The sequence below is a fragment of the Amblyomma americanum genome, chromosome 11 (genome assembly GCF_052857255.1).
Source record: "Amblyomma americanum isolate KBUSLIRL-KWMA chromosome 11, ASM5285725v1, whole genome shotgun sequence".
Lineage (NCBI taxonomy): Eukaryota > Metazoa > Arthropoda > Arachnida > Ixodida > Ixodidae > Amblyomma > Amblyomma americanum.
In genome coordinates this window covers 100,188,993-100,210,537 of record NC_135507.1, presented here as the reverse complement: position 1 = coordinate 100,210,537, position 21,545 = coordinate 100,188,993, and the positions used below count along the sequence as shown (strand labels likewise).

Here is a 21,545-nt window from a genome sequence, read left to right as displayed (position 1 = left end):
GTTATTTCGGCCCGTACAAGGTTCTTCGTCAGCTAGGTGAACTGGATTATGAAGCCATCCCTGACGCAATGACTGCATCCCAGTGACGCCGCGTACGACCAGAAGTTGTCCATGTAGTCCGTCTGAAGCCGTATTATGCGCGCTAAAGGCCGCTGCATTTCCATGCTCTATTTTCGCTAGATGCATTTTTTTCGCTTACTAGTCGCATTATTTGTTTTAGTGCATCGGGTCGATGCTTCTTTGAGAGGGGAGTAATGCCGCGAATATTTGCAGTGTTTGTTCGTTTTCCAAATCTGCCGCCACACCACTTTATTGCTTTGTTTGCGACGCAAGACGCGACTAGATTTATCTCGACTGATCGCTGCCAGGCAGAGCTGATTCTACGTTGTTCCGGAATGTTCTAGTAACTTTGCACGCTTTATCTCGAAAGTTCGCTATCAGCTTCAAATTGAGCACGGCCGACAGCGGCAGGCATTCTGTTCGACAACCGCCGAGCACGCTTATCGCTTCGCCGCCGCCGAGGGATTCAGTCCATTTTGGGTGCAAGTCAGCCCAATAAACAGTTTTCTTTTAGAAGACCCTTTTGTCTGTCTTCATCGCTGCTTCGACTGCCGTCACCACTACGTGACAATATGAAGGGCAAAAAACGCATGGACGACAGAAGAAAGACAAACACAGCGCTGTGTTTGTCTTTCTTCTGTCGTCCATGCGTTTTTTGCGCTGCATATTTTCCTTTTCTGTATTAAAATCTCACGGGTCAAAACAACTGGTCTAGAGTGGGCAGCGTGAACCGCTCTCACTGTCAAGAGCACCATGGCTTTCCGCTCAAATTTCCCTGCAGCGAAACCTTTTTCCGTGCCCCCCCCCCCCCCGCCCCCCGAAAAAAAACCCCCGCCTAAGTACTTATACGCGGCTCAACAGAATTCTGAGTACCAAGTCAAATCACTTGTTTTCCTTCAAAACTCGACTAATCATTGGTACGCCAGCATCCTCGACGTTTTTTACCAACGAGCATTCTGCAAAGCCGTTTAAGGTGAACGATGGGTCTCTGGAAAATAGTTAAAGGAAAGATAACGTGTAGTACATGGTCGCCTGCAAGGCAGGCCGCCAACCTTACTGATCTCATACGAGAAAAGAAAAAAAGAATGATTAGAAACATACAAACAAAAATCGCACACTATAAACATAAGCGAACAGTGTAGTTTCCGGAACCCATTTTGTAGCTTCCCTAGCAGCCTTCCATTCTGCACCCATGACTGCAGTCTGTCCTTTATAATTTGCATCACCACCCTGTAAACTACTGACGTCATTGTTATGGGATGGTAGTTGTTTATGGCAGCTTTTCCCCCTTTCCTTTATATATCATGTTCATCCTGCTTAGTTGCCAACCATCGGGGGCTTTCTCATCCATTATCATTTTGCTCACTACCTTTCTTAATGTATGCTTAGATATTGGTACCAGTTTCTTTATGAACATAATCGAAATATCATCTGGTCCTGTCGACGTGGTACTATGAACCTTCTTCTGTGCCCTCTCCCATTCTCTTTGCCCAAGAGAAACAATTGCGGTGACCAGTCTATTCTCCTTCGATAAATTATGTGCAACATTTTTGTGTTCTTAAATTTTTGCTGTCATCCTTGTCCCTATATGTTCCACTGACTCATCCCATTCTAGCCGAATACCTTGATTTGAAACTATAAAGCCTTTGTTCTAGCCTAATCCTATTACTCATGAAGTTCAGATGTTTCCAAAATTTCTTAGCTGCTTTTCTATCCTTTTGATTCACTTTTGACATTCACCGGGCCTCCTTTCTTCTAATCTTTCTTCTAATTTCCTCACTGACCAAATAGGATGCTTCCCTTCCACAGTTTACAGGTTACAGTTTGGAAGATAGGAAGATGTTTCTTAGCTTCCCCTCCATTTCATTTTTCCTGTGTGCGTCTTTTTTAGCTGGTTTATTTTATTAATGCAATGCACCGATTAGGCCAACAACGTGGTTTCCTGGAGGCTTCCTGACGTTTCTTTATGGCCTTCTTGACCTCCTCACCTCAACAACTCCTAGTTTTGTGTCTTCTTTTCTCTCTTGACCTGCCTCGCACCTTAGCCAGACCTAGCTCAAGTAATAGAGTTAATTTTGTATAAGTCCATGCTGTTTTATTGTGATCAGAAATCACTTTCTCAATTTGCTTGGCTGCTTCTTCCAATTGCTTTTCTGAGTAAAAGATCCCATCTTATTGTTCATCTTGCCTCGGTTCTACATTGGTTTCTCACTTGACTTTCAGCTTATACCTTTGTGGTCACTATAGGCTTCTGGAGCCATGTTAATCTATGCTCATTACCCCCAGCCTATTATACATCCTATGTGGGATAACGAAGAAGCTCTGCATAAGAACGCTGCTTTCATGTCTGCAGTTTTTCTAAATTTTCGCCACAACCAGGGAGGTGCCGCTCCCTCTTTCACACACGGCGACGGAAGTGGAGCCTTATGGGTTTCCTTTGGAACCCGGTATCGGCAGCTGACGCCCAGAGGAAACGCCTCTGCCATCTGAGTGACGCAAGCAGCCAGGCCACCGTGGTGTACTCGGTGACTAGCAATGGCTCCTCGACCGACGATGGGTTCGTACAAGTCCTTAGCAAGAAGGCCAAACGAATATTGCGCCGACGTGAAGACTCGTCCTCATCAATCACGCCTACGATCATCACGGCGCGAGGTCCCCCGACACATACCGCCTTGTTTGTGCCGGAGACGCCAACCGACAACCTCAACATCCTGAACAGGCAAACTACGTCAATGTTCTTTGAAGGCTTCGTCCCTGGAGGTACTAAAGACGTGAGAGTCAGCCCCTATAGAACCATAATCGCCATTGATGCAATGGAGCACTGCACAATGGAAAGTTTTACTGCCATCAACAAACTCGGCGGCATAGCATACGTCCCCATATTCTCCAAGACAGCGGCGCTATGGCTGGCGTCATTTACAACGTGGACATGGCCACCTTTGACGCCTATTTACCTATCTTAAGCCAGCATGAAGCAGGACTTAATTACTGCAAGTTCAACGCCTCGGCAGATTTAAATGCACCAAGCTGACCTTCAAGTGCCACTGCATATCATGGTATGTGAAAGTTGGGCATTTCCAACACCCGGTTCGGCCTTTCGTTCCCAAGCCATTTAAATGCTGGAAACGCATGAAGATCGGGCACGTGAGTGACGTCTGCGCTAACTCAATCGTGTGCCCTAAATGCTGTCACACAGCGGCGACATTTGCCGCGCGTTTGGCTTACGTGCGCCAGCTGCCGTGACCCTCACGTTTCGTCCTCAAAAGACTGCTCGCACCTAAAAAGGGACGGCAGTACCCGCCGCGGTGGCTCAGTGGTTAGGGCGCTCGGCAACTGATTCGAAGTTCCCGGGCTCGAACCCGACCGCGGCGGCAGGGCTTCAATGGAGGCGAAACCCAAAGGCGCCCGTGTGCTGTGCGATGTCAGTGCATGTTAAAGATCCCCACGTGGTCGAAATTATCCCGGAGCCCTACACTACGGCACCACCTTCTTCCTTTCTTCTTTCACTCCCTCCTTTATCCGTTCTTTCACGGCGCGGTTCAGGGGTCCACCGATATGTGAGACATATACTGCGCCATTTCCTTCCCCCAAAAAACCATTTTCATTTTCAGTGCTGAAGGAAATTGTGCGATATCATTCTACGCACAGGGAGGCCGCTGCTAAGGTGCGACGTCGTTTGCGTCGCCGAAGATCCTCTAAGAAAGCAGTTTGGTAGGGAGGCCTTGAGAACAACTAGACCTTGCCCTCCTCCTCCACCTGCCGCACTAAATCAAGGGAGCCCAACTGGTGGTGAAGCCGGATGTGCTGCTTCAGATGTTACCTGGCCATCGCTACCGAAACCTTGCACGTCCACTGGGCCAGGAATGGTGCCGCGATCCCAATGTTCTGCACCTGCTGCCGTTCCAGAGGAAAGCCAAGATCTGGACCATGGCCAACAACTACACGTGATTGCGATGTTGAAGACCATAATAAATGCCACGCGCGCTGTGCTGTATAGCCTGCGCGCGCCACTAGCACAAAATGCGCTACAAGTACTGGACGCGCTAACTTTAGTTCTTGCAGCTCTATAGTAGAAGGCACCATGGCTTTCCCGGAAATAAATTTTCAGAGGAAAGTCAAGTAAGCCTTTATATTTCATTGGAACGTCTGCGGACTCTAGTCCGGGATTTCAGGTCTTCGGCGCTATATGTCTACGAAAATCACTTTTCCATCCTTGTCATTTGTGAACCGAAGGTAGTAAAGATCTTTTGGATGTCCGGTTAAAAGGCGTTTGCATCACATACACGCAACAGAACCAGCAATGTCATCGTCTACATTCGACGTGAGCTTACGTATGTGTTACATTCGGTTCCCCCCAGCAACGACAATCAGTACGTTTGCTTGACAGTGAAAACCGCGCCCTCACGTTTACGCTTGTGACTGCATACATGGCGCCATCTAGCCGCTTCGACGCCGAAAGACTGAGTGATTTGATGGCAGTCACATTCGATCCATGGATAATCAGAGGCGACTTTAATGCTCACCACACCATGTAGAGAGGCGCCAGGATGAACCTAAGGGGAAGGAAGCTTGTGTCCTTCGCTTCTGACCGCGGTCTTCAGTGCTTAAATGACGGAACTCCGACTTATATTCGAGGGGTGACCTACAGCAGCTGTCTGGATTTTATTTTCGTTTTTAGATACCTTACCAGCAGCGTCCGGTGGTTTTCGGATGTAGAAACCCATGGCAACGGCCATATCCCAACTTACTTGATCATTAACGGACATTCCAAACCCCCTTCCGCCACACTATGCAGCGCATCGACTGGACAGCCTTTAAAGAACTTACGGAGGATGCTTGCAGTGAAGGCTTCAACAAAGGTCTCGAAGGAAAAATTAAAGAGGCCATGAACAATGCAACCTGCTTCTTTAACCCTGCCGCAAGCTACACAGAGTGTGACTTAGAATTACAGCGACCGCGAACATTACGCCGGAGGGCAGAACGTCGATCCCGACGCACAAAGTCGCGCCTCGACCTCGTGTAATGAAGGCGCATGCATAAAAAGATTCAGCGCAGAATTGGAGCCCTGCAGGCACAATGCTGGAGGACATTTTGCGAAACGCTCGATCCACGTAAGCCTCTGTCACGCGTTTGAAGTGTCGTCCGTGGCCTTCGCTCAACCCCTCAACAGCGTCACCCGTTCAAGTCCCTTGCGCTCCACCAAAGACGTGGCGAGGTAAAGGCAGCCGAAGATTTCTGCGCAAGGATAACAGACCCACCGAATCCACCCGCAACGCTAAATTGCAGCGATGTTCCACCCTCTCGGGATTCACGGATGGATCTCCTATTCTCCATGGAGGAACCTGACGCTGCACTGGCTTGTTGCAGAAAGTCCTCATCGCCACGGCACTATGGCGTGACGTACTCCGTACTTGCCAACCTTAGTCAAGATGCCAGACGGGCCCGTTTGGCCGTTTATAACAAGTCATGGAGTGAAGGCATACTTCCTATTGATTGGAGGACCAATCGTCTGGTTCCGCTTCTAAAGCCTGGGAAATCACCACTCGACCTTGCATCCTACCGTCCGATTGAACTTGCCAGCTGAGTCAGTAAATGATGGAAATAATGCTGCTAACACGCGTGGAATGGTACCTGGAGCGATACGACTATATGCAAAATTTGTCTGGATTTACGGCGCAGACGCTCCTGTATCGACAGTTTGGTTGATCTGGTAACGTCCGTCGAGCCCCCCAAAATTGTGAAAATATTGACCGTGCCGTTGTTTTTTGGGATATCAAGGCGCCTATGACAACGTAACACATCAGGCCATTTTGGACGCCTTGGACGGTGCTGAGATCGGAGGCCGCATGTACATACAGCTGGATACGCAGCTATTTGTCGGACAGGTCGCTCTTTGTCGAGACTGAGGACGAAGCAATGGCTTTACATCAAGCTTCGCGCGAAGTCTCACAGGATGAAGTGCTGAGCCCAACTCTCTTCAACCTTGTTTTCGTCGGCCTGGTCAACTTACTGCTTTAATCTGCTCAGACCTTCATCTACGCGGACGATGTCTGTATTTGGGCTTCAAGTGTGACTCGACCCCAAGCTCGTGCGAGACCTCAAAAGGCGGTATCTATATTGACGTCTTACCTTCGTCTGCACGGCCTCAATATTTCGAGCGAGAAGTGCTCACCTGTGGCGTTCACACGCAAAACATTGTCACGTTACGCCAAATGCATCAAAGGCAAAGCTGTCCCCTATGAGAGAAGCCATCGTTTCCCTGGTGTGGTCATCGACAGGAATCTCTCGTGGAGCCCGCATCTACACAATATGAGAGAGTGATGGCGGTTGTCCACGTCCTCTCCTTCCTCGGTGGATAGTCCTGGGGCGTATCAGTGCGCTCGATGGTACAACTGTACCTTTCACTATTCCTGCACTACCTGTGGTACAGCTTTCCAATATCCAATATCACTAGAAAGACAAACGTGCGGACTCTACAAAGCGCAAGCTCTCCGTATCTGCATTGGACTGTCTAATTGTGTCTTTACAGCAGCAACTGTTTTCAACGCCCGGGAATATCCAATTACTACATACATGGCATTTTGACACCATGAGAGCACATATTCGGCACCTCACACGGATCCCCTGTCACCATCTCGCAACTGTTCCGGAAATTAGGCCACTTACTGCATTCGTCAGAGTCATTGATGCTCATCGCGCCTATTTTCCATTGCAATTCACCCCCACCTCAAGACCGTGCTCGCCCTTATGGCATGTACATGAACCTCGGGTGCACCTTTGTATTTCTGGAATTACGAATAAAGCTGCTGTATCACTGGTTGCTCTCAAGCAGATCACGTTGGAACATCTGCATTCAAACCACAGGCACAGCATTCATGTATGCGCAGATGGCCCAGTCAACTCAACCAGTTCCGCAGGGTGTCTGTTGATCCCGGCGAGGTCCATCTTGATGAAGGCGAAGACGACCTGCCACACTTTCTCAACTGGTGCAGAACAAGCTGCCCTTCAGGCTGCAGTTGAGTTCATCAACCAACAACCTCCACATGAATGGTCGGTTGTCACTGACTACATAGCAGCCCTTTAAGGCCTGCAAGCTGCTTTAGGCCGCGGGTCGCACGAACAACTGGTCGCAGGGATTCGCGAGTGTACCACTGTGCCATATCGAAAGGTCACGGCATTATTTTTCAACGGCCGCCAGGACAATACCGTATCCAAGGAAACAACCGCGCGGACGAGGTTATCCGATCTCTCCACAGTATTTCTATATCAAGAGTTGAACAGCGTGTGAACTACGCAACTTAGCGCTGGAGCTCGCACTTTCTGCGTAGAACAATGGCCAGTTTTTCAACCGTAGCCTCAGGCTGTCGGATTCTGGACTTTGCTTTCGTCTTTCCCACAGTATACCTCGTCGCGAAGCAACATTGCTTTGCCGTCTATGGCTCGGTATAGCACTTGCAAAGCAATACATGTTCCGGATTGGGATGGCCGATAGCACTGCTTGTGAAAAATGTGGCTGCCAGGAGACAATGTCACATCTCCTGTGTGAGTGCCCTGCTTTGGCGACCAAAAGTCGTACGCTGCGTTGTGACCTGCAACGTCTCAATACTCGCTCTTCAACAGAGAATAAGGTCCTGGGGCCGTGGCCACAACAGTCGACTGCCCTCAAGGCCTACAACAAGGCACTGTTTAGCTTCCTGAGAGCGACTGGCTTCAGGGAGCAATTGTGACTGTGGCCCTCGCCCCTTCTACCACTCCCTTCTTCCCCAGTGCAGGGTAGCCATCAAGAACACCCGTCTGGTTAGCATCCCTGCCTTCCTCTTCCTCTCTCTTACTTGACATAAGTGCATAACCTATCGTCACGGTGAATAACCAAAGCCACGGAGTGTTTGCTCCCCTGCCACTTTTCCTTTTAGCCATAAATTTTCCTTGCATTCCTGTTTGACCCTTTGCCCATTCACTATTATGAATGAATGCCCCAACTTCACCCCTTTTCTGCTGCCTTCTGCTCTATTGTAATATTCCCATGTGTAGTCAGAACTACAGGGTGGTTGCTCCATGGCCCTAAGATGTTCCCACTAAGCCATATATCGTTAATTCCTCCTACCTTAGCTGTTCTTCTATTTCCTGCATTTCAGACTATTCCTGCCGCCTTGCATGTTAACGCACCCTATGTCTGAAATAATTTGGCACTGGCGCTTACATCTATTTCTTCTCCTACGGATCCAACGCTTATTTGATTTTGATTCTTCCCTTGGTTTGTCCTTGTCTACAATGGTGCCCTCAAGGCTCTGGGTCCCCTTAAAAAGCCGTTGCCTGGCGACCTAGTCTACCACCTATCCTCCTACCAGTGGCACCACTGTAGTGAATGTCATCCTGTGCAAATGTGCGGGAGCCGGCCTCGTACACGTCCCTGTTCACGTCCATTACGCCGTATCCAAGTCGTCGTATCCATGCCATTACCCTAATGACACGGTTAGCCTCAGCCACCACCCTTTCCGTCCCGCTAGACTGCCTCTGGACCTCTGGGATTGGGCATACGGTCACATGCACCCTCTGAGAGGCCTCTCTAAGCTTACGCATCCCCACTTTTGTCACTCGAGGTTCAGGCTCCTCCCCTTCAGCGCATCGTTGAGATTAGCATGGATAACGACAAGGTTTTCATTATCCATGTTGTCCTCTACCGCCTCCTGTGCTTCGGCCATTGCATCTACCATGCACTTCACTGACGGGGCCTCCACCTGCGCCCGCCTTCACTCTCGTTAAAACGCCCTCTTCAACCCTCGCTACATTAAAGTCAGCCCAGGGGTGGGACTGCACAAAGTCGCTTTGAAGCAAATTTCGGAGGAAGTAAAATTGTGTTGTGGAGCAATATGGCTCAGGCAAATTTGCATATTGGAGAAGTTTGGCGCAGCCAAAATTGAGCTATGGAGCTTCTTCGAGCAAACTAAATTCCATTTTCGAGCAATTTGAACCTAATAGACAATAACTGCCTGTGACACTCCGTGCGACCACGGACGCGTCGTACCGCGCACCGGACTCCACCTCGAACCGCGAACACACGGCGCCGCAGCGCTGGTGAGCCCGTCTGGTGCGCTCGGCGTTCGCACTAGAAGGACGAAAAATTATGGTTTAGAGCCGAGGTTATGGTTAGAACCGAGGAGAATTTCGGTTAGAACCGCAAAAAAAAGTACGGCCCTTACACGAGTATATACGGTAGTAGTTTTATCGGCCGAAATAACTTGTAAACAGCGTATTCCCCTTCCGCGGCGGCCGTGTTTCGATGGAGGCGAAACGCAAAAGGCGCCCGTGTGCTGTGCGGTCAATACACGTTAAAGAAACTCAGGTGGTCGAAACTATTCCGGAGCCCTCCACTACGGCACCTCTTTCTTCCTTTCTTCTTTCACTCCCTCCTTTATCCCTTCCCTTACGGCGCGGTTCAGGTATCCGCATAGATGTGAGACAGATGCTGCACCATTTCCTTTCCCTCAAAACCAATTTTCATTTCATTCCCCTTCGTGCTTCCTCTCGTTTCAACGCGATCAGAGCGCGCACGAAGGTACCATCCCTTGGTACGACTCTGCCCACCTGTTGCAATGGCCGCTATAGAAGGCTGTGCACTTTGCCCCGCCGGGCCTCCCATGAGCGCGCGATAAACAGCAATCTTTGTTGGCTCGCCCTAGCAAGCTTTCAATCGCACCAGCACCAAAAATTATACTATCCTTGCAATGAAAAAAAATACTCTCGTTTGCTCATCCTAGCCGTCCAGGCATGGGTAGCGAACTCAAAGAACACGTGAACAGAAAGCAAGCACAACGGCACATGCACGAAGCAGCACTTTCCAAACTGAAAAAAATGAGGCTACTATACTATACTTGAACTCCAGAGCGAAGACTGTCAGCAGCGCACATCGCTCTGTCTACTGCCTGTAGTTTCGTATTGCCGCAAGCCAGTCAAGATGCGGGGCGGCAAACGACTAGAAATGAAAGAGTGGGTCGAACGGCAGCACGGCACAGGCTTTCCCATAGAGTTTCTAAATATTACCTATAGGGAAAGATGGCGCCACCATGTATGCGAATTTCTGAAAGAGCCATGAAAGAGCACTTCATCCACCGGAACGCCGGGAAGAGAGCAAGTCGCACTTGGCTTGGTCCTAAAACATGACTACAACTGCAGGAATACAAATTTTCCCAAATTATGTGTTGCAAGGAAGCCCTTTTTTGCATCAGTATGTCCTGTAATAAAGTATGGCAACTGTATATCGCAATAAATGAGCAAAAAAACAGACAAGCACAGAATTTGCCCATGGCGAGAGAGGGCTTTCTCTTCATGCCGCAAAACTTAGCCAACCATGGAAAATAATTTTTTTCGTTTAGCAGACACGCATTTTAGAGCAAATATTCTTGCAAAAAAAAATAAAATGTTAATTCTTAAAATACCACATTTAGTAGCTTCTTTTTTTTGCACTGTGAAGAAGGGAAGCGTTTCATTGGTGTAGTCTGCTATTGCGGGACGTGCACAGTATATGTTCGTGCCACGAGAAACTTACCCGAGCCCCCGCTTTTCTATGAGAAACTAGTTTTCACGCACTTAGTGCCAGCTCTCAGCATGTCCTGGCGCTGCGCTTAGATTTTGCCAAGAAAAACGTGAATTAGATCTAGCGCAAACCTCTCCTATACCACAAGTGACGGTCATGTTCATGCTGACAATTGCAACATGCGGGTATTTGTGAATTAATTCATGAAGTGGAAGTCGTTCCTGCATGCAATTCGCGGCCACCGCCAGCCTTCGAAATTAATCAAACGCAATCGTGGGCGAGTACGGTTAAAATAAGTTGCACTTGTCTAAGTACTTAATTTTGCGCCTTTAAAGTGTCTGTGAGACTCCAACAAGAAATGTGAAGAGTGGTCACAGCAGCAGACTGTTGCGTTGTCAGTTCACACACACAAAAAAAAAATTGTTCCCCCTTTCACATTTCAATGCTAAGGTAGCACAGGTTGCCGCTGAGCAAAACCTAGCTTGCTGCGAGTAAATGACTCTAAGTGAGGGGAAACGGAGTTTAGGCCTATCAGGCACCAGACACTGTTCTCAACTCACTTCCGAGTCAAGCGCCTTCGGATGTTTCGGATCGCAAATCAACTGTCTACGTAACTGCAGTACAGAACCACAAAGCTCACAAAACATCAGTGAAAACTACAGTAGAGAAATCGAAACAGAATAATAAAAAATACAATCCGTAGCACAGTCAACAAGCCACTAGATGTCAATCCAGTTTGCTGTCTTCCCAGCATGCCTCGGGCGTCCATGGTGGATCAAGTGAAAAGCCGCCAGCTTTACTTCTAGGGTACAGCAAGGAACTCTAAGGGCTTTCCCGTTAAATCGATAACATTGGCGCATGGCGCTATACCATCGAACTTTACACCGCCCCGTCAACACTCGTGACGGGCGAAAACGCTCCCAAACGCGCGGTAACATGATTTGAGTCACCGCAGACCCGGAAAGCCGCTGGCAAACGTACATCTGTTCCATTCCATAGTATTCTAAATCCGCCATGCCCTCAGAATCAACGTGGCTCAGCGTCCCTTAACGCCGAGTTTGTTCGCAGCCTATCTTTCGATGTTTTGTGCGTTAAGCTTCGAAACTCCGCGCATTTGGCCACGCTGCTCGGGCCACTCAACTAGGGTCCCTAGAAATACTTGTAATACTTGTAATACAAGTATTTCTAGGGGCCCTAACTCAACCCCATTCAGTACCCCGGCGACGACAACCGGGACTCGGGGGTGGCGGCGCGCTTGCTGGAAACTCCTTAAAGAGCACATTAAATTCTTAGAAACTATGTGGGAGGCGCCCACCGAGCGGAATATGAACGGCTGCAGTTTCTTTTCGAAAAACGAATGATCGCGCTGTTCGCCACCGCTGCTGGAGCACAGATGCGAAAGTACTTCTGGCGGTTCTGGCGCAAAGTGGCGCCATTTTCGTCTCTTAATCACTGTGTTTGGCTCAGTTTGGAGCAGGAAGTTGCGTTTGTATCAAAATGGCGCAATTGTGCGCTCTGCAGCCTAGCCCGCATGGAGCGTTTTTCGGATCCGAAAACGCGTCTCACGTTACACGCATGCGAGTGCGACGTAAAGCTTGAACCATCACGGTGTCAAGAAAAGGGCGCAAGAAGCGGACAAGCGTCTATGATAGCGCAAGTTCTGAGGGCCAAGCGTTTCACATGCAGCTATAGTTTTCGCATGCGAAAAACGCTCCATGCGGACCAGGCTTAACAAGTTCGCCTCCTGCCTGCGACTGTCGCGCTCCGGATGGCGCTAGCTGGCTCTCCTGCCGCCGTAAGCTACTCTCGCGCGTCACTGTGCCCGTGCAACACCCTCTAAAGAGCTTAATACCCCTGTCACACGGCATTCCTCGAAGGCCTTTCCAGCAAAGGCGCTTTTTTTACGAAAGGAGGGAAAGCTTAAAGGAGCAGGCGACGCAGCTACACGGTGCAGCCCAAAGGTGAAACAGTCGTTGAGGCTTAGCACCCGCTGCTGTGCTCGAGCCGGCTGAAGTGAGAGTTTTAAAATTAAACTGTTTGTTAAAGTGTTTAAAAAAATAAATCCTGTTCATTCGCTGAGCTCAGACAATTTTTTTTATTATTATTGCTTCCTTAAAAGAACTGCAACAGGTGCTCTCATCAGCAGCAGCAGGTTTTGTGTTTTGCCTTGGCCACCAGGGGCACTCGGTGTTGCTGCGACTTTTGCCGTCTTGAACACGGGCATAAAATATAAACCCCTTACAGAAACAAAGCCAGACACAGCTTTTGTATTTTTAAGATGTTTTCAAACATTGTTGGCTGGCTCTTTTTTTTTTTTTCATTGCTTGCACTTTTTGACGTTGGACGGTACTGCGAACACAACCTAGTTATTGCAAATAGAGAAACTAAATGTGAGGGACAAATCACGTGGGAATCCCGTAACAGGCAAACGACCATTGACTACTGCTTAATCTCCCACGGGATGTATAGGAAGATCGCAATAATGGAAATAGACGAAGAGTGGAAGTACAGCCTCGGAAGAGATCATAAGCGTATTAGTCTACAGTTGGGAGCCCTGCTCGTCAGAGAAATGCAGGGAAGTCAAAAAGAGCACGCAAAATTAAATGACGAAAAAATAGCGCTAATAGCGGCCGGCATAAAGCAAGCAATAGAGAAATATCCCATGGAAAAGAGGGATTATAATCAGTTAGAACTACTCATTAGTACAAAAATAAAAAAGCAAACTGCTGGAGAGGAAAGAGGAAGCCACGAAGTTGGTGGAATAAGGAAATTAAGGAGGCCATCGAACAACGACGGTTGGCATCACGGGAACACAGAGAAGCAAAGAGAGCGCAGTTATCTGAAGAGGAAATAGGCCAGAAATGGGTATCTTATCGACAAAAGAAACAGCAATTGCAGGTCCTCGTCCAGGCTAAAATAAAGCAGTCCTCTGATCGCTGGCTGGCTGAAGTTCGCGATGCAACTAAAGGGGGGGGGGGGAGAAAATTCTGGAACCATATAAGCTGGCTGGGCAAAGCGAACCACAGAAAGCAGGAACAGATTCACGATGCCGAGGGAAAATGTATAGAGGGAGATGATGCTGTGAACTACATTTCATCGGTTATATATCTGAGTCATTTAAGAAAGACGATAGGGTAATCACCACAAATGAGGGAGTAGCACGGGACAGCACAATAGAAAACAGTTTAGAACTGACCAATCTTAACTGGAAAAAGGCGGAAGCAAATATTCCAAAATGCACGTCCGCAGGGATAGACAAAATTCCAATCAAGCTAATTAATGAACTTGGCCCAAGAGGCAAGGAAACTTTGATAAACGCATCGGAGGCAGTCATAACAAATAAGTAAATTCCGCACAGCTGGAAACAGAGCAAAATGAATTTGATTTATAAAGGGAAAGGCAATAGGACGAAAATAAAATCCTTCCGACCGATTACGATAGCATCAGTTACATACAGGCTGGCAATGCAGGCGGTGAAGATAATGCAGTCATGGGTAGAAAGTAATAGAATACTCGGAGAACTTCAGAACGGGTTCATAAGTGGTAGGCGCTTAGATGATTGCCTGTTCGTGCTTACCCAGTGCATAGAAAAGCTAAGGCGGAAAACAGACCTCTGTATTTAGCCTTCTTGGACATAAGCGGTGCATACGACAATGTGAACAGGGAACTCCTGTGGAACATATTAAAAGATTAAGGTGTCGGTCATGAGGTAATTGATTTTCTACAGGAAATATACCGAGAAAATGAAGTTGATATAACATGGGAAGGAATTAAGAGTACAACTGTCGAGGTACACAAAGGATTAAGGCAAAGTTGTCCTCTATCACCGCTGCTGTTCATGCTTTATATGACAAGCATGGAAAGAAGGCTACAAGTCAGAAATCTAGGTTATAATCTGTAGTACACATTAGGCGGAAATGTTGTTGACCTACGACTACCGGGTTTAATGAATGCGTACGATACTGTACTGTTAGCAGATAGCCAGGAAGATTTGCAAACTCTGGTTAATTGCTGTGGAGACGAATGAAACAGTCTAGGTTTCAGTTTTATCGCAGCTAAGTCAGGTGTGATGGTTTACAACGGTACAACTGATCAGCAGCTTACAATACAAGGCCATGAAATACTCCGTGTTGCCGAATACAAATATTTCGGTGTATGGGTAAACAACGGGCATATGTACACGGAAAAGCACGAACAGTCTCTCATAGCGAAAGGGCGAAGAGAGGCCGGAATAATGAAACATAGGGCATTGTGCGGGTACAACAGGTATGGAGTACTCAGTGGTATTTGGAAAGGAATAATGGTGCCGGGGCTTACTTTCGGGAATGCGGTTCTATGCTTAAGGGTGGAAGTTAAGTCGAGATTAGAAGTACATCAGAGAGCTGTTGGAAGGTTAGCACTAGGTTCCCATGGGAAAACCACAAACAAGGCAGTACAGGGGGATATGGGCTGGGAATCGTTCGAAGCACGGGAAGCTCAGAGTAAAATACTATACGAAGAACGCCTGAGGAAATTGGACGATAACAGGTGGGAGCTTAGGTATTTAAATACCTATACAGAACGAGCATTGACTCACAATAGCGAAAAAGAACTAGAAAGCTAACCAGAAAGTTTGTCAGACACGAGGAAGGAGAAAGAGAGAGCATTAAAAACGTTAAAAACGTCGAAGGTAAAAATTGGATAGATTCAATGGGAAAGAAGCATAGCGTAGAACTATATCGATGCTGGAAAAGGCAGATCAGTAAGGAAGCGTTTTATGATAACTCAAGAGGCAGTGCCCTCCTCTTTGAAGCTAGGTCAGGGTGTCTTAGAACGCGCAGCTACAAAAAGAAATTCAACGAAGAAAATGAAAAATGTGCTGTGTGTGGTAAATCTGTAGAAACAATAGAACACCTCATACTAAAATGTGATGGTATCCATCTTGATGTCGATGCAGGCACAGTCACTCTTTCTGAGGCCCTAGTGTTTAGAGATAACAATAGTCATGTAAATAAATCTGCGGTGGAAATGAGCAAAAAGCGATTGGAAGATTGTTGACTCAAAAGCAGAGAGGTGACATAAGTTTAAAAGTGCAGGAAGACGTATTTTAAAGAAAATTGCGGACTTTATTAACAACTTACAGCCCAGTAAAACAAAAATAAAGGAAAAACTTAGCATGGTGGCAACTACCACTGCCCCATTTCAAAGGGGACGCTCCTACCTTCCATCCACCCTCCGCGGTGGCTCAGTGGTTAGGGCGCTCGACTACTGATCCGGAGTTGCCGGGCTCGAACCCGACCGCGGCGGCTGCGTTTTTATGGAGGAAAAACGCTGAGGCGCCCGTGTGCTGTGCGATGTCAGTGCACGTTAAAGATCCCCAGGTGGTCGAAATTATTCCGGAGCCCTCCACTACGGACCTATTTGTTCCTCTCTTCTTTCACTCCCTCCTTTATCCCTTCCCTTACGGCGCGGTTCAGGTGTCCAACGATATATGAGACAGATACTGCGGCATTTCCTTTCCACCAAAAACCAATTATTATTATTATCATCCACCCTCGAAGGCCGCGCCAAATTTGAGCTTCAGAGGCCTCTCGGACGGGCGCGCGCCTTCGCCTCCAAGGTTCTTAGCGGCAAAGGCGCAACATTTGTACCATGTAGCTGCACTGGTTACACTTTTGGATATAAGGACCTGATTCTCAAAGGCATTTGCGATGCCCGTATGACAGGGGTATAAGGCCTTCTGGATGCCCCCCCCCCCCGAACTACGTCCCACATTGAAGTTCCGTGCAGCATGTTTCGAAGCTATACGCGCCTCTCGCGCGTCACCGTGCCCACGCAACACCTTCTAAGTAACTTAAAGGGAAGGTCAATTGGAACATGGCATTCAAATCACCCGAAAACAATGACATGGACATTTATTTTCAAAAAATAAGAAGCAAACGCCGCAGGCTATTTCAAACGGGCAGTCTCCACTCGTGATTGATCGAAAGCTTATTGACGTCATCATTGCCATCTCGGCTGTTGTCGTTTCACGTTCTCGGAGAAGCGGCGGGTTTTCGCAGCTGTACAGTTTATTTGTCGACAGATATTCGTGATTATGAATCTCTGTGCTCTGCGAAAGATCTTTGCGCTTCTCCGTTTATGTTCGAGCCCCCAGCTTCCACGCAGAAGCGAGAAACACCGGAAAAAGACATCTCGAACTCGACTGGTAGCCGAAGTGAGGTGGCAACTTTTTCTCGCGTAGGAAGCACTGACTGGTACGTGTTTCTTTCTTGTAAGCGTACACGGGCTTCTAAATGAACAAACGAAATTAAAATAATATATTACGCATTGTTGAAAAGCTTGGAGTGCGTCATCATCCCGGACTGTTAGCATGTCGCGCAGGGGAGGTTTCCCCGTCGGGTGCATTGGTGCGTGCGAGATGTGCATGCATTCAGAGAAATTGGCTTGAGGAAAAATGTCCTTCAAAGCGGCTACGTTTCGAATAGTCGCTTACTGTAGCCGAAAATCGCTTGCAGGCTATGTTTATGCTAGGCTGTGATGTGAAGCAAAGAGCGCGATGTATACTGCGCGCTTCGGCGGCAAGTATGGTCTGAAGCACCGCGCGAGGGCAAACATGTGTGCTAGTAAGGATACTTGGGCACTCGTGTGCCATGCAGCGGAGTCTGAAGCGAAAAGCTTCACTACGCTAGTCAACACCGCGATTCGCGCGAGCCGGCGTATGTCGGAGCACGAGTGACGTCACGCACGGCGCAGGTGGCCGCCGCCGACTTTCTCTCTCGCTCCCTAGTCACTACTGCGCATGCGCCATTAGTATCACCTAGCCACAGGTGTTTCGCCGCTGCGCAGCGCCGCGCCTTTCCTAAGAATCCAACGTTCAATTTTTTCTTTCCCTCCCTCCTTTATCCCTTCCTTTACGGCGCGGTTCGGGTGTCCACAGAGATGCGCGAGACGGTTACTTTGTAATTTCCTTTCCTCAAAAACCAATCAAAACGAGTGAGCCAACGGCGTTGATAGAGTTCATTGGCGTTGACAATTTTGCAAAGACAATTCATTTTCACGAAAGGAAGGGCGCCCCACCAGCCCCGTGTGTCAGTGGAGACCCCAATCTCGCTTTCGCTTTGTATATCCTGTATTAGCTGAGCAAACCCACATTAATTTTTTCCGCTCATCTGCGTCTGGTGAGCTTGAAAAACTGTCAGTGCTCGGCGCTCGAGTCCCGACGCTGAATTTGGCAGAGCAACGCTGCACGACTCTTTTGCCATTAACACATTACGCTTAACCCATGAGCGCGGGATGACAATGGAGACCGTTTCGTGATTTGATCCTTTGCGTGAAACCCGCCGCGGCAGTTCAGTGTTTTCGTGATTGTCCTTTGCCGTGAATTCCGCCGCGGTGGTTGCGATATTGGTGGTCGGCTGCTGATCCCGAATTCGCGGGTTCGAACCCGGATACGACGGTCGTATTTCGATGGAGGCGAAATATAGAAATGCTCGTGTGCTGTGCGATTAACCCATGGCTTAGGGATCAGCATCCGAACGCCAAAATCGCAGCCACCACGGCGGATTTCAAGGTAAAGGACAAAATCACGAAAACGGTAGTAATATTGCTTCTGCTGATGAACCAGTGGTCCCTGTAGTCATCTCCTGCACAGTGTCCCACATAGCCCATGGGTAGCTTCGCCACGGTAGACCGCGCATTTTACAATTTACCTTTGTAGTGAGTGCTGTACCAATGAAGATTTTTATCTCAGGTGTTCCTACAAGCACTGCATTGCAATGAAGGCTGAGGAAGACTGTCTCTGCTGCCAAGAGATAAGTGAAATTGTGCAAAAGCAAAAACAGCCAAGATGCATCTCTACCACAAAAAAATTCAGAGATGTGTGCCTCAACAGAACGGCACTTGAAGTAGCACTCGCAGAGTAAGACAGCAGCCCGAGTTCAAGCAACAAGGACAGTATTAATAGCTGAGAGACTGTGCAAAAACTTGAAACGATTGCAACATGGTCTTTATTCACACAGGACAATGAGGTACATAGCTTATTGCCAGTTTGTGCGCCTTACGTAGAAAAGCCTAGGCAAGAACAACAGAAGGATCTTGCCAAGCTGTGTTTTGAATGCAATTCGAAAGAAATATCCATCCAAGAATGAAAATTATACAGGATTCAAGGACACGTGTGCTTCTCTTCAGGAAAGTGCATGAATATTATTAAAAGTGGTTCTCTATGCGCATGTGACTTCCCTCCATATGATGATTACATTTTATCACTTTTATGGTTCGTGAAAAGCATGGTCACTTCCAAGCAGGCCCATCTGCATGCTTCAAGGAAGAGCTTGAACTGTGGATTAGAATGAAGAGACAGTACAAAAACACATTAGTTTGCTTGCTGTATCAATGGGTCTGTTGTCTTCGTAGCAAGAAAATATGTTACGTTGTCAAATTAGTGTAATTTATGTGTAGTGTACGTCCAGTAAAATGCCTTTTCTAAAGCCTGTGCTTCGTTACACTGAGCTGAGGAAGGCCAGAATAACAAGCACATGCATCACTCATTACTAGCTCAATGTCAAATTTTTGGTCTTTTTCATTGTGTCAGCTTGATACCAAAGCTCTCAAATATGTTAGGATCTTGCCTATTTACAAAGGTGTTGAGTTGATATGCAAGAACTGAAAACCCACTATTCTTACCGAAGTAATGCTTAGGCATGGGAAATGTTGCATGATAGTTCTGAAATTCTGTCTTTTTATAGCTACTAATCCTTGCTTGAATATATGTAAAAAAATTAGCAGTTTTTTGTACAAGAAAAAAATTGCTATTGAAACAACATCAGAAAATTAGGCCAATTTCTGAGCCTCAAAAGTGTAAAACTGCAAAAAAAAGTAGATACAATAAATCAATGCCAGTATTCAAAACCATCCCACTACGTAGTGATGTAATAGTGGTCATTGAGATTTGAGGTGGTTTTGCTGGTAGGGTTAGCTCTAGCCGTTAGTGTCTTACAACAGATCTTGTGCATCTGCAGCTGCTGACAACTGAACTTCAATATTCTTGGGCGGTGTGGTCTGCACAGTGCTGTGAGGAATATTAAACCTAGTTTTTTTCCTGATAAACCTAGTTTTTTTCCTGATAATCAGTTCTGTCTTCTCCACATGAGGGAAACTGCTGCTGAGGGGGGGAGGAGTTGATGGGGCACTGTGTTCACTGTTGCTCAGCATAGGCTTCTTGGCTTCTGACACAACCAGGTTTAGCAGCTTCTGGACGTAGCCTGCATAATAACCATTTGAAAGGGTATGAACAAGCTGTGGCAATGAATGCGTTTATATGCTTACGGTATGTGGGCTCTTCCTTGACAGGGTACACAACAGGATCCCCTCCTCTTGCCTTTGGATATTTTACCTGCCATCATGCAGTTCTATCCTTTGTTGCTGCCTGCAGTCTTCCACTGTTTTCATTGAGGTAGAGCACTGCTGGTCTCGTCCTGAAAATGCACACAGCCTACTATATACTAGAAAATAGTTGCAGCAAAAACACCACCAACTTCTGTAAATTCCTCAAGGGCAACCCAATCCAAAACATGTAAAGGCATTAGTGACTCTTTTCATCAACCAGTAAACTGCTCATATAAAACATGGTATCAGTAGTTAAGTTATTAATGTGGCAGCTCTTTATGCATCTCTCATAACCCAGGTGCAGCTCTGAGATTTAAATTGCAAGTATCAATCAACCACTTCGCCCATGTTTGGCACAGCTATTTTTCCCAACTGCAGGTCACTGAGTAAATAAAAATGCTTGTTCTAAATCTTCCTTCTCTTTCATGCATGTCGTACAGCAATGAAAATATTTGGTCGCTAGGACTTACCTGGTCTTCAATCCAGGATAAAAATACAGGCAAAATTTGGGAGCACAATGAAGCACAAGGCTATGAAACGTCTCCAAGCTGCACGTCTGAGTTGATGTCGACCTTGGAGTCTAGAGTGAAGGGAAACAATTTTCTCATCAATACACACATCAAGAGCAAAAAAGAAGTTTTGCTGAGATTATATTACTTACACCAGAAACCATATTAAACTGTTATCTATGAAAGAGATCCAACAGATATTAATAGATGATGAGAGAGACGACACAACATGATAGGATTTTGAATGTTTTGAGGTCACACACAAACAAAATCTACAAGTTGAAACAGGATAGGAAAGAGGGTCCCTACAATGCCTAGACCTGTTAGCAAGAGCTTCTCTTGAACGAAAAAACTCTCTGTTGTTCTCTTTCTGTGTAGGTTTCATGACCGAACTCTCCACGTCTGCGAGAACCAATGAAGTAAACACTATTACAGTAAATCTCAGTCGCACACAGACCTCTTGTTTTCTTTGCATTAATGGAAAGAAAAATGATAGGTGTAACGTTAAGAGAACTAAAGTGGGCAGAGCGGGTGAGGGATCAAACACGGGTTAATGACATCCTAGTCGAAATCAAGAGGAAGAAATGGGCTTGGCCAGGACATGTAATGAGAAGGCAAGGTGACCGCTGGTCCTTAATGGTAACAGAGTGGATTCCAAGAGAAAGTAAGTGCAGCAGGGGGCGGTAGAAGGTTAGGTGGGCGGATGAGATTAAGAAGTTTGCAGGCATGGGTGGATGCAGCTGGTAAAGGACAAGGGTTAATTGGAGAGACATGGGAGAGGCCTTTGCCCTGCAGTGGGTGTAGTCAGGCTGATGATGATGAATGTTTTAAGCAGTCACTACGGGTTAACATGATTGTGGCACATTAGTAATTAAAAGTTGTGTGCTGCACAGAGCTGAGTACAAAGCTGGTGGCAGGATTTAGGGGGAAAAACACTGAAAACATACTGTTCTGCTAACTCATCCAGAGGGCTGTAATCAACACTTTTATGATATGGCAATTTCTCAGTGTCCATTGACTCTTCCTCTTCGCTGCCACACTGCAGTTCAGATGGCACAGTAGTCTGCATTGCTGTA

At 47.2% G+C, this 21,545-nt stretch overlaps 1 protein-coding gene and 1 long non-coding RNA gene across 3 annotated transcripts in view; both read right to left on the bottom strand.

Moving 5' to 3' along the window:
* Positions 1 to 21,545, bottom strand: part of Atg10 (Autophagy-related 10) — a 76,891-nt gene that overhangs the window by 47,928 nt on the left and 7,418 nt on the right. The gene's annotated exons all lie outside the window — the stretch shown is intronic.
* LOC144111207 (uncharacterized) lies at positions 18,596 to 20,866 on the bottom strand. Its single transcript, XR_013309999.1, has 3 exons — positions 20,431 to 20,866; positions 19,901 to 20,049; positions 18,596 to 19,836 (listed from the first exon to the last, which is right to left on the bottom strand). It is a non-coding gene; the product is annotated as an uncharacterized LOC144111207 (long non-coding RNA).